The sequence below is a fragment of the Haemaphysalis longicornis genome, unplaced genomic scaffold, assembly GCF_048455015.1.
Source record: "Haemaphysalis longicornis isolate Haplotype H1 unplaced genomic scaffold, Haemaphysalis longicornis Haplotype H1 scaffold_3, whole genome shotgun sequence".
Taxonomy (NCBI): domain Eukaryota; kingdom Metazoa; phylum Arthropoda; class Arachnida; order Ixodida; family Ixodidae; genus Haemaphysalis; species Haemaphysalis longicornis.
This window is the reverse complement of record NW_027526335.1, coordinates 9,395,647-9,408,936: the sequence shown is the minus strand read 5'-3', so window position 1 is coordinate 9,408,936 and position 13,290 is coordinate 9,395,647.

The following is a 13,290-nucleotide window of genomic DNA, read 5'->3' as shown; positions in this document are numbered from 1 at the left end:
ACATGATATCTTCTAGTCTCTGGTTTGCTTTTGTCGAGATTTTGTTTAAGCTGCTATTAAATAGAATTATTGCGACCTAATGTAACCTGACAACATTAATCATGTACCTTGTGTGACGTCCCCAAGCATACAATCAATGACAAATCTTCTAAGCGTACCCAGAAAAACGGAAAATCTCTTGAGAGAGTTTCTTGATGCACATAACTTAGTAATATTAGGCTTGGGTATTTCACGGTATTTCACCTAAAAGCATTTCAACTGGAGAAAAAAGTTGAGACACGTGCTGCAGGGGCCTCGTAGACAGGCACAGGAACAGGCACAGAAAGCATGTTTGTTTAGCATAAAGTGCAGTCACAAATACGATTTCCATTTACATGCATTTCTTGGAAGCGCTGTCCAGTTTGAACTTCCATTCGCTAGAACAGCAAGTAGTTGTAAAGAGCACCTCAACAGATTGCGAAAACAATCAGCTGACGCATACAGAGGGGGGGGGGGGAGGCGTGTGAAACATGTTAAAATAGCGCTGTACAGACGGGACAACATAGAAAAGAATACACAGGACTAGCGCTGCATATCAACTGAACTCTTTTAGCACACACAAAATGATATATACGGAAACAGCGCATGCGCGAATGCAGGGGAAGCCACCAGGAAAAGAATCAGAGGAAAAAAGCAATCAAGGGGAAGTGATTTCTTTTTAAAGGAAGCAGGAAAATAAATGGACTGGGGATATTATTACTAAGCTCTCATGGGAGCTCACCTGCATTTAACACAGTCCGGAAGCGGGAATACTTTGGGAAATAGGATAGGAGAAAGAAAAGTAAAGATTAGAAAGGTGAGGAAAGACGAGAGTAGTTCCACTGTGGTCGATTCCGTCTCACACAACACACCACGAACACTGTTGGCTGGCGTAATGCTCCGTCCGGGAGACGAGAAACCTCGAAGGGAACAGTGAAGCGCGGAGGCGAGCAAGGTGCGACGAAGAGCGAAGTCTGCGGCGGTCCCGACCGCTTTGGAGACGGGTACTGGGGGGGGGGAGGGAGCTGGCACTCGACCGCCCACACCATCAGAGCGAAAGCCGGGCGACGTCCAACGGCCCGCGCTAGCAACAGGCCGCCGAAATGAAGCCCCTCCGAAGCACAGGAGCACGAAAAAACACGTCCGCTCAACTCCGAAGCGACGACCGAACTCCCCTGACGTACCCGCAAAAGCTAGCTCTCCGAGCGTACGAAGTACCCGCTAATCTACGCGCTACCCTTCTCAGTTGCGGAGAATGCAAAACTGCATCTAACGCGGCAGCATGGCACAAAAGTTCGCTACCTACCACAGGAAAAACTTAACACAACGTTTCTGCACAGCAAAGTTTCCACGGCGCACGGTGGCTGCCATGATGGAATGCGTTGGTTACTAGGTGAATACCGACTACTGCCGCCAACTAGTAGGCAAAAAGGCAGCGGGCAACGCTGTGAGGGTGGCATCATGTCAGCGCCCGGGTGTAGCACGGTTTCAATGCACGGGCTGGCCGGGCAGCTTTTGCTCTAGAGTCAGTAGTATTAACTCTATGGCGCACGCCACAGGCGCGCTGACGCGGTAAAACCCACCCGCACGCTGCGCGTGGCGCGGCCGGCGGCGGCAACATAGTGCTGGCTTTGGCCGCGTGTGGGGATCTCGAGCGACTGCGTCTAACAGCTCTCTAAAATACTCAGTTGCGCATCAGTTTCTGACCGAGGTAGGAGGTGCTGCGGGCACGATATCGTCGATGCGGGCTTGAAACTATCGCGCTCGCAAAGCCGATGTGCAAAAATCGCACGTAAAAACGCGCCATGCGGTTCACGCTTGACTATCTGCTTTGTAATAAAGCTTGGCGAGTTAGCACAGGACCGGTATAATAGGAGATTATAGGCCTCCTGCGCTGCCCAGGGGGCGCTGCGCAAGCGGCTTCCGGGCAGTACTTCCGGGTAGTACAAAGCTGCGCGGGTCCCATAGGATCCCGTGTTGACAGAAGCAAAATGAGCTCGATGCTCCCGATTGTTTTGCGACATAGACACCAGCCCATCCCCGACGAATCCGATATCTTCTGGCGATCAACTTGGCATTAGGGGAATAAGCTTTGCAGCGCTAAACACGTTTACAGCGCCGACGAAAGTGCCGGGACCGTGACGGCGTCTGCTACTGGCAGGTTCACTGATCGATGGTCGTACGAAGTGAAATTTTAAGTGAAATTTCTAGTTTAAACTAATACTCTAGGTGACAAAGACTTCTCAAAAACAGCCGATCAAAAAAGAAGAGTGACGCAATCGGCGATGATCGCGCTTTAAAAAGCCAGCGAGTCCGGCGGACCGCAGGCTCGCCTGCTGCGGTGCGCCGCTCTTTTGCGTACCTGCACACTATGCGTGCACTTTCATTAAACAGTGCTCGTTTGCGTCGCCGTTACGAATACATGGTGCAGCGTTAGCTTGCCGTTTTGTTGCGTGTCTCAGTGACAAAATGCCGCGACCGTCAGAAGCGTGAAATCTGTTTTGCGATTCCGAAATTAGTGGCCGTAAAACAAAGTGGTCGGGTGAATTAAGAGGCCGCTCGCCTTCCTTGTTTGCTCTCTCTTTACTTAATTACGCTCTTGCAGCATACATTCCCAGTTCGCACTTAATAGCCTAGAATGAGGGTCAGCAACGGCCGAGTTCCATGCAGCCGATTCAGCGAATTTCTAATAATATTTGACAATAATCTGGCGAAGTGTGAAAATGGGGGGGGGGCAATTAAACTGGAGGACGGCAATTCTCTGTTCTTGTCTCGCTTGTCTAACTCCATTTGAAGTCAAAACCTCAAAACTGGCGTGTCGGCGTTCAGATTCGAGGACCCCTGCACTAGGAAACCAACACAGTCAGTGATGATCGTATATCAATATTCGGGGCCCCGCGCAGTGTATGCGGCTGTGTTATGTTATGCTGTGTTATGTGATGTTATAGAAGTACACATCTTTGCAGGCAGTGGGCGTGTGATTTGGTGCGTGTTTTGCGACCTTTAATAGCGCTTAATTTGTTTATTTAATTGGCGCTATTGCCCCACCTACTCGCTAGTATACATGTACCCTGCCGTTCGTAAATCATGCGGCGTAAAACGTTACGCAAGAATCATTTAGTTTGCGAAAATACGAAACAAAATTTCCACTCGTTTCAAAGGCGGTTCCAGGCCAGCAGTGTCAGCTGAGTCGGCTGCGCAATTCTTGCGTTCGCTTGCATGCTCCCGATGAAGCAACCTTTTGCAGTTACCTCAGGATGCAAGATGAACAGCGTTACGTGTTTATGCTACTGGTGAACTTTCCTTTCTCGACCGCACGCAAGAAGAAAAAACTAACTGTCGTTAACTAACTGTCGTCAAACAGTTAAACCACCCGACATGGCGATACTGTCCCACGCCGCGACCACCGCGACAGCTCGCTCAAAAGAAAGCCGACAAATCGGCTTCTTTTACCGGATATTATTTTGTTTAGCCTCTGCAGCTACTTTAAGGGCTATTTCATAGATTATGCAGTCATTTAAACACGCCACAAAGCGCCACAACCAACTTTCACTCTGGCTTGTAATTGAAAACACATGGAGGGCGGCGAGAGTCGTCTGCTTTTGTACTACCCAGAGGCGTCGGCCGCTAGGGGCGCTGCATGTCGCCAAAACTCCAGCGCAGGAGGCCTATTGGGAGAGACATTTGCTCTGCAGTGGGCGTAGATAGGGTGTGATGGTGATGATGAAAGCTTGGCAGGAGTTCAGGTGAGTGACACCGAGGAGTCAAGATGGAGAGGGCATAGCAAGGATAGCTATACCCGGTTCACGGTGTAAGAATATTCTTACACCGTGACCCGGTTACAACTTAAGAACGGCACCGAAAGTTGCCGCTGTGCCTTATCACCGTAGCCGGATGTTTCTCCGCGCGGCGCAAGTAGGGCGTTACTGGGAATATTTTGAACATGGCGTGAGCCGTTCCCGTGATTTTTTGGACTTCATATGCTTATAAACGACTCCAGTAACGACAAACAAACTGCGTGAGACAACGCAGACGATATCACGCATTCATAGCAAACCCCTTTCAAAACGCGCGCGCACTGACGTCATGGGTCCGGCGCTTTGGCGGAGTGATACACTACATGAGGTGGTGCCGTTCTTGAGTTGGAAATGGGAAAGGGACGAAAGTTCAAGATGGCTTAATTTGGGACCGGCTGTAAGCCGATTCATTGAACAGTTTTGAGCTTCGAAGAAAGTGATCTTGCCTTACAACATGTCGTTCAGGAGGAATGTTACAGGAGCGCTTCAGGAAAGCATTTTATGATAAAACTTCCTTTGGAAAGCTACCTTTGTGAAGATCGTGGTCGACGTTTTCACTGATTTTTTTTTTGTCTTCATTTCAAATAAGTTAGCCGTTGGTCCACCTACTCAATGATTATCATAGGTGACCCTCTTTCTCAAGCTGGGTGGGCGCTTCATGAAGACAGTCTTACTGCTCAAAAAAAGCGAGAGAGTTGCCGTTGTTGCAAACCTAGCCTCCTGCAAATTGGAAAGCGAGTGTAGAAGTCTGAGAGGACATGTAGCATGCGATTTCGTCTTAAAACCTGGAGAGAAACAGACATTTAGGCTGGGCGCTAGAAGTTTTTACATAAAATGCACTCGGTACATTCTGTCACGTCACTGTGTTCCGTTCATTGTGGTTTGACGAAACGTTCTGTACCCTAGCGATTGGAATGCTACCCCGATAGTCATTTTTTAAAACTTAAACTTTTTTCATGATTTGTTGGCTCGTGCAGTGAATGCTTGTACACACTCGCACGAACTCTTTCGGTGCTTAAGTCTTAAGACATTTCATAGTCACTGCTAAAAGACATCTGTGCGGCAGAAACTCGTCTGCACCGAAGGAATTTTAGTGTTAACATTTCTGTGTGCCCAGGATGCTGCTTTTGGGGCTCCTCTCGGTTGTTTTGCTCCCCTTCTAGCAATATTTCTCAAATCTTACTGCTCGTTCTGGCTGCTCCAAAAGCCGATTTTGCTGTTCCAAAACCTACTTTTGGCTGCTCCAAAAGCTTTCTCCAAAATGACTCGACCCAATCACATCACTGAGAGCACTATGGGGATATAGCAGATTTGAAGTAGTGAGAGGAATCTTGAAAGGTGTAATGGTACCGGCACTCACTTTTTGAAACGCAGTATTGTGTGTCATATCAGCCATCCAATCAGGGCTAGAAGTGAATCAGGGCGGTAGGTCAATTGGCATTAGGAGCCCACAGTAAAAGAACAAATGGGGCAGTGCAGGGAGACATGGGATGGGCCTCCTTTGAAGTGAGAGAAGCACAGATCAAAATATGTTTTGAAGAACGACTTAGAAATATTGATGACCAGAGATGGGTGGCCAGGGAGTGACGGTATCTTTACATGAAAAGTGTGGACATGCAGTGGAGGAAAAGGACTAGAAGGCTCGGGACAAAGTACATGAAACCTGGAAGCGCAGGGGAAACGACTAAGGTAAATAAAAAATGAAGTGAAAGAATCGGAGCACATTGCTTTTCGAAGCCCACGCGGATCGCTTGCGGACAAAAACACTTATCCGCGAGCCGGTACAGGAAGAACTGTACACAAGTTGCTGCAGAGAGCCAGAAACTATGCGACATATTGCAACAGAGTGCAGAAGTATCCGTCCAGTGCTTGGTAAGGGAGACATCCATCTTCCTCAAGCCCTTGGCTTTAAGGTTAACCGAGAGGGAATTAGAAAGCGGTAGAGGTTAGTAAAAGAAGGTTAGAATGAAGTTGGGAAAAGAACAGAGAAGACGCTAGAAAGACATCCGAATTAAGAAATCAAACGCACAAAAATACCATGAAGGGTCGGGTTTTCTTTTCTTTTTTTTTTTTGTTGCGAGGTGATTGTACAGTGGTTTTACGACTAAGGTCGCTGCGCGACGCATCATCATCATTACGGTAAAATTGAATCGAGCAAACCTCCATCGTGTTTATCATGGGTGCACTGAAACGGGGGGGGGGGATAGGTGAGGGAGTTACGTGGCAAGGGTGGCAGAATTCTATCGCCTTGCGACGACATTTGCGGCGTAGCGAGCCAGTTTCTTTTTTTTTTTTTTTTTTTTTCCTACGCGCGGACACTTCTTCGTGGCGCCGGTCCGGTGTGAGAAAAGCTGCCCTAATGCAACGGACGGTGACAGCCAGTCTGTCAAGGAACGCCGAACAAAGGGCTGGAATTGGCTCCGGGGCATTCCTAGGTGACACAGTGGGAGACAGTCATGTCTCGTTGATGTGGGCGCATCCGTTTCCAGAAAAAATATTGTGAATATAGTCCGTAATGACGGTATAAGGCACAAGCGTAAACAGAGGGGGTGAGGAATCCCCCACCACTACCGAGCATACAGTACCTACGTGCCATGTCCTTTCCTCTCTTGATCAGTCTCCAAAATGTCTGTCCCGCTATACAGCCTCACTGGATCCGTCTCTGAATCAAGATCACATTAGGCAACAAGCGCAGGAACTTTTCGAAAAGTTGGCTTATCTGATAAGACTTCAGGCGGTAATTCGACGATTTTCAGGAAGGCTGCATGATTTTCAACTTTTCCGTCATCACTGCAGTGCCGCTGTTCACAACTCAGCAGCCTTTGAATTTGTCCGGGTTCGTTTTGAAAGATTGCACAGTACTGTATATGCACATACCGTAAGTACGTTTCAAGGTGCCCAGATCCATCTAGAGAGAGAGAGAGAAATAATTATTTATTGGAGAGTTTAGCTCCAACCCAAACAGGAGCTGGCTACTCCAGGCATTGGAGTATACAAAAGGTACAATACTTGCCCTAAGGAACCACAAGGGGTTAGATTAAGTACATTGAGACAGCAGCGGTCCTTACAGCAGTGGAATAAAGTTAAAAAAAAAAAAAAAAAACAAGAGAACTATACACATCTATATACAGACGACATCCACGACGCGACACAGATAGTTTCGCCAATATACATAACACCCTTGTGTGTTTCCACACCCATTTCAGAGCGTTTCAGAGGAAAGTGCACTTATTTAATAGTGTTCACACATCTTCGTCATTTGAAAAAATTCCCTTAAGGCAAGGAAGGCTTTCGTTTGGTTGCGTACATTGTCCCACGGACCCAACAGTTTCGGCAAGGATAGGGGTGTCCGAGATAGCAGGTTAAGCTTATCACTTAATTTTTTCCGCTCGGTCGCATATAGAGGGCACTCAAGCAGGACATGATGCACATCTTCAGTTTGGTGTCCACAAGCACAGCAGGTGTCATCAGCGAATCGAATACGGTAAAGAAATTTCTTGGTGTAGGCCACGTCAAGGCGAAGGCGATGTATTAACGTGTCGACGGAACGACCCAGGTGAGACGCACACGGGTATGTAAGGTACGGGTCCACTTGGTATAACAGCGATGAACGATATTTATCGGTCAACCTAGTTTCCAAAGTAATGTGTGTCCTTAGTTTTTTCAAATAATTTTTAACATCACCTCTGGTAAAAGGCACGGCGCTACACGTGGAATTTGAATGAGCGGTTGCTGCTAATCGGTCAGCTCGTGCATTTCCTCTTATTCCAATGTGCCCGGGAATCCACTGAAATGTTATTTTCTGAGTTTTTCCTATTTCATTTGCAATCACATCACAGATGTGTCTTGCCAAGATATTGTGATGACTGTAAGCCGCAATTGGATTTAGGGCTTGAAGAGCCGCTTTTGAATCTGTGAGAACTGCCCATTTAGTCGGTGAAGTCATTGTAGCGATAAATTTGACTGCATGATATATTGCGTAAAGCTCTGCAGCCGTCGACGATGTAGGGTGCGAGAGCTTGACCCCCTGATCGATGTGAAGACTCGGTATTGTGAAAGCTGACGACGACGAGGTGGTTGTCGACGATCCATCGGTATATATATGCACATAATCAGCATAACGGTCATGCATGTAATTGAGCGTCATCTGCCGTGCTGCCACTGTAGATATAGATTGTTTTTTGGGCATCCCGGGGATATCAGCATTGGTGTCAATGCAGGGAACAGTCCATGGAGGCGACCCAGTGCTGTGTTGCTATTGAGATACAGCGGGCAGGGCCATGACATCACCAAAGATGGCCTGATGAATCTTTGACGCTGAACGCTGTTGAAGACGGGAAACCAAAGGGTGCGAGTCATGCTGCGTAGTCAGGCGCAGGTAATGGCGGCGCACCTCCTGCACGCGCAAAGCATTTACGGGTGGCTCTCTTGCTTCCGCGAGAACCATGGTTCCCGACGTTGGCCTGGGCACTCCGAGGCAGAGACGGAGGCCTCTGGTAACCAATGCTTGCAGTCGCTGCTCTTGACGATTTGACAGGCCATGCAGAACAGGTATAGAATAGGCAACGGCCTGACGGACAAGTGCAGCATGCAGTCGAAGCATAGCATCGGACGAACAACCCCATCGGGTGCCTGTCAGGTAACGCAAAACGTGGACTACACGTGATGCCCTTTCCTGCAGATAATCCATATGTCGGCACCATGTGAGCGATGTGTCAATGTATATCCCAAGAAACTTGTGACATTTTTCTCGAGGTATTTCCTGACCACCCATGGTGAGCCGTAATCCACGCAACTTCTTTCGCGTGAAAGCAAGCACGCCGGATTTCGCTGCAGAGACATCCATTCCTCGCGCACGTAGAAACTTCTCAATGCTATCAATGCCAGCTATCTAATTTTGCTATAGATTGGAGGGGGGGGGGGGGCGGCAGATGAGGACTGAAAAAGGTTGGCTTGGAATTAAAAAAAATATGCCAAATTTAGGTTAAAATCTGTCTTTGCACATTTCATTACATCAATTTCCCTCCAGCTGCAAGCGCCTGGAAAAGACAAAACGCATTCAATTACATTAAAATGCGCTTAGGGTTAGTTTTTCGCCTGCTGGAATTCATCGCTTTCCAATCTAACACATTCTGGTTGTTGCAGGAAGTAGGACGGTATACGCATACGTTCAAGGAAAAGGCAGTGAAGTAAAGTCGCGCTTAGTATGACCTGCAACGCTGATCAGCATTCTGGAGGTGGCTGATACAGTGACTGTTGCCACAAAGGTTAGCACGACATTTGATGCTTTAGGACGTTATGTATACCTTATGTGTACCTGATGTTGGTCCCTGGGTGCCTAACATATGATGTGTACTGCTATAAATATTAATGAGCGTTGGGGGTCTACTGAGGATGACCGTACTTGCGTTAAAAGCAGAGGATGCACATAGAATTATACTTGTACGTGTTTATCCTATACTGAGTATCCTGGATGCTTCTTAAAGGATTACTATCTATAAAGAACTTTGTTCTCCGTGGCAAGGATACCGCAGCTGGCGCATTTTTTTTTTTTTTTGGTGGCAGAAGCAGCACGAAAATATTTGTCATTGCAGTAAAAAGCTGCAGGCAAGTTAAGCTCGATAAAATGAACTGTGATTGCACTGTCTACGCCAGTCATGCGACTGAACATAGGTGCCAACAGCCGGCGGCACTCACGGTTGTGTTGTTATGTTGACAGCCATGAGAAAATGCATTAGTGTTCACCACGTCTCTTTTTTCAGCGGTAGGTGTTGCGGACGCAATTTCATGAAGATCCTGCTCTGCACGAATGTAGCATCGTCCGAGGCGTGCCTGTCACCTAAAAGAGCAATGACGCAAGGCAACCAAACAGGCCCTAGGCATACCTATTTATTCGTCAATCAACCGGTTGCAAACCATGGGCTTACATAACACGGTTGATGAGCTGACAGAAGCCCATCTCTCCAGTCAGCGCGTCCGACTAAGCCAAACGGCCCACGGATGCGTAATATTCACCGAAATAGGATGGCGCATAGAGCCAATACCAACAACAACGCCCCTGACCGAGGAATGGAAAGAGGTCATACACACAAAGTCCCTTCCCCGAAACATGACCCCGGGGAAGGACGATGGCAGGAGAGAAGCAAGAGCACTAACCATTTCCAAGCAACTAGACGGACACCCAGGAGTCCTCTACACCGACGCCTCGCTGCAGAAAGGCAGCGACCGCGCGGAAGCAGTCGTGACCGACAGGGAGCGGCTTGTTACCAGCGCCGCAATTAAGACCAAATACCCAACGACGGCGGAGGAAGTGGCCATAGCCCTAGCACTCGTTCAACCGGGGGCAGAGGTAGTGGTCACCAACTCCAAAAGAGCGTACGGCAACTACCGGAGGGGGACGATCTCCTCAGTGGTGGCTGCAATCATCTCCAAGAAACGATTACGGGGGAGAGCCACATGCAGAGCTCACGTGGGTGCCCGCCCACTCAAAGGTAGCCGGCAACACCATCGCAGACTACCACGCCCGAGCAATGACACTCCGGGCAGGGCACGACACAGACACCCCAACCCCAGTGCTCAGGTACAGAGATATAACACGATCATATCGAGAAGACCGGTGCACCCTCCCTGAGCCACACCGCACCCTGACTAGGGACCAGCAAACAATACTCGGGAGACTACAGGCGGGGTCGCTCACGCACCCCGTCCTATTACATAGAATGTATCCCGAGGAAGAAGAGGACATGTGTCCATTCTGCAACAACAGCACTGGCACTCTTGCACACATAATCGCAGAGTGCACTAAACCCCAGGCACCTCTACCCCGCACTCCCCTCCCCAACCCCCCACTTCACGAGCAATGGGGGACCTTGCTGGCCAGCCCCGCCCTGCAGACTCAACTTGTGCTAGCGGCTAGGGGCCAGGAGCTGCTGGCCACATAGGGGTCCCGTAACACAAAGTCTTGGACTGGGCGGAGGAAGTGGCAACACGAGAGCTTCGCCGCTGCGACATTCCACAATAAAACACAATAAAAACAACGTACTCTACTCTCTCTACCAGACGACTGCTCAGTGGTGATCTCTGCGCCCTCAAGCGTATTTTTTTTCTTTCTTTTTTTTTTTGTCTTTCCCGTGATGGCGGATTTGTTGTAGCCAACGCCTCCTAAATTTTAGGAGGCGTTGTTGTAGCGTATGTGCGGTCGTCGCTTTTCAGCAGCGGCGGGTTATTAACCAACGGATCGCCAGCGATGCGACATGGTGAGTGTGGTGAGTACATACGACCAGTTTGGTACGATTCAATGCTTTTAATACCTATACGCTTCCTTCTTTGCTGTCCCGCCCTAAACTGTTGTCGTGAGGTTTCACACTCGATCCGCGAGGGCAAATTAAACGGACGATCATTGTAAATTTACCGCAGCATCTAATGACTGTTGGAATCCGTTGGCATTAGCTGTTAATAGTGCCAGTCTTTGGTGTTTCGCAGACAAGCTGGTTGCTCAACCTGAATGCAAACGAATGAAAACGCAGCACACATTAGGTAGGTAGGAAGCCAGCGACGCGGATGAGACAACTGGCTGCCTTGGCATATAATTACAGCAAAATGTTTGCACCAAGAAAATTGATGAGCTATAGCGATCGCCATCCATCACGTTAAAACCACATTCTCGCAATCTGTGTTCCTTAACTGAAAGGTACAAACGTTGCTTTGTACATTGTTCGCGACGCTGTTTCGTCTCACTTTCTCTCGCAGCTTTTTTCAGTCCCTCGCAGGGCATATTGTCGCGGCATTAGTTTAGTATGCACTCGTACGGCTAAAGTCAAGCCTACGGATTTTCACGCGATGAAAGACTTCGCAACCCCTTTGGCTCTTACTCGGAAATAATGTTGGGGCGTTGCTATACCCATCACACAATAAAACAGAGTACAGTGCACGTGCCACACACTTGTCTATAACAGCGAGTTCATCTTCATTGAACTACCTCTGAAAACGGCGGAAACAAGCTTTTACAAAAACTGTAAGGCCAAAAGTGGTGGGTAAGATTTAAGAACGCCATGCCATAGTAGTTTTCTTTATATCCTTTTCGGGCGAGGAAGGATGAGGCTAGAAGTACGACAGTTGTGTTATAGATAAATGTGTTGCTCTCTGTACATACTATATCACCGGTGGTTAAGGAGCTAGGGATAAAGGAGTGACAAAGAGGGAAAGGAAAACTGTTTAAGTTAGCTATCATTTTTGACAAGTGACTTTAAGGTACCCGCAACATTTTTGAAAGTACAAGGGCAGTCTCACCAAAACTGAGAACCCTGCATGATTTAGTAACGTGACCGGTTGGCCTAGTTGATATTCCATTGCTCGAACAGTGGAGGGCAATAAAATGGACAGGGACTGTGAAAGGACAACACAAGTGCGCTACTACAACTGCAGTTTATTATACAGACACTCTTTTTTAAAAACAAGCTAAGGACAAATAAAACTGTGCAGAAAGAAAAAGAACAAATAAAGGGGTAATCACGTGTGATTAATTCTGCACGCTCAGACACCCATCAACCCATGCGCCATTGCAAAATTGAATTTCAGTTCAATTTCTCTGCCTGATGGTGCAAGTGATGCACGCCAATACACCTGTCTTATGCAGTCTTGAGTATTTGCTGCTTCTACTTTTTATTTTTTCATTGTTGAAGTTTGCTAATCGGCATAAAAACTACCTCCCTACTGTGCCGATCGCTCGATCGACTGCAGCGGGTGGAGCTGAGATTGGGTAAACCATTCAGGCATCATTGCAATGTACCTGGGACCACACTGCAGTGGCTATGGTGTTGTGCTGCTGAGACCAAGGACGCAGGTTCGATTCCCGGCCATGGCGGCTGCTTTTCTGATGGAGGCGGAAAGCAAAAACGCCCGTGTGGTCGAGATTCGGTGCACGCTAAAGATCCCCAGGTGGTCAAAAGTAATCCCGAGCCCTCCACTACAGTGTGCCTTTAGCGAAGGTGTAGCTTTGGCACAAACCCCACAAACAATTATTCAAGTATTGTACCAGGTGAAGAAAAAATAATGTAAAAAGGTAAATAAGTTTGCATTGTTTTCCGTTAATGCAAATAAATTAAACATGCTGCTGGTCATAACAGAAATTTCAGGGTTCAGTTTTTTGGTATGAAGGCCTCTGGTACTAGTGCTCCCTTTAGTACGTGTGATCAAATGCTGTGTGCTGGCCACCAGACCCACCCGCAGCTTGGAGAACATCTTGTACAGCCTTCTGCTCAGTTATTGTTGGCCAACTGCTAAGGCCCCTGTTGTCTACCTAAGAGCTGCTTGAGAAGTAGTGCGTGTGTGTGTGCGTGTGTGCAAGTCATGCAAATCAGTTAGGCAGGCAGGTGAAAGTGTTATTTGGTGTGTTAAACCCGAAATTAGACTGCTTATCCTTCCGGTTTATCAACCATTCTTTGGTGCTGTCTTCATGTGGCACCCAATTTGTGCT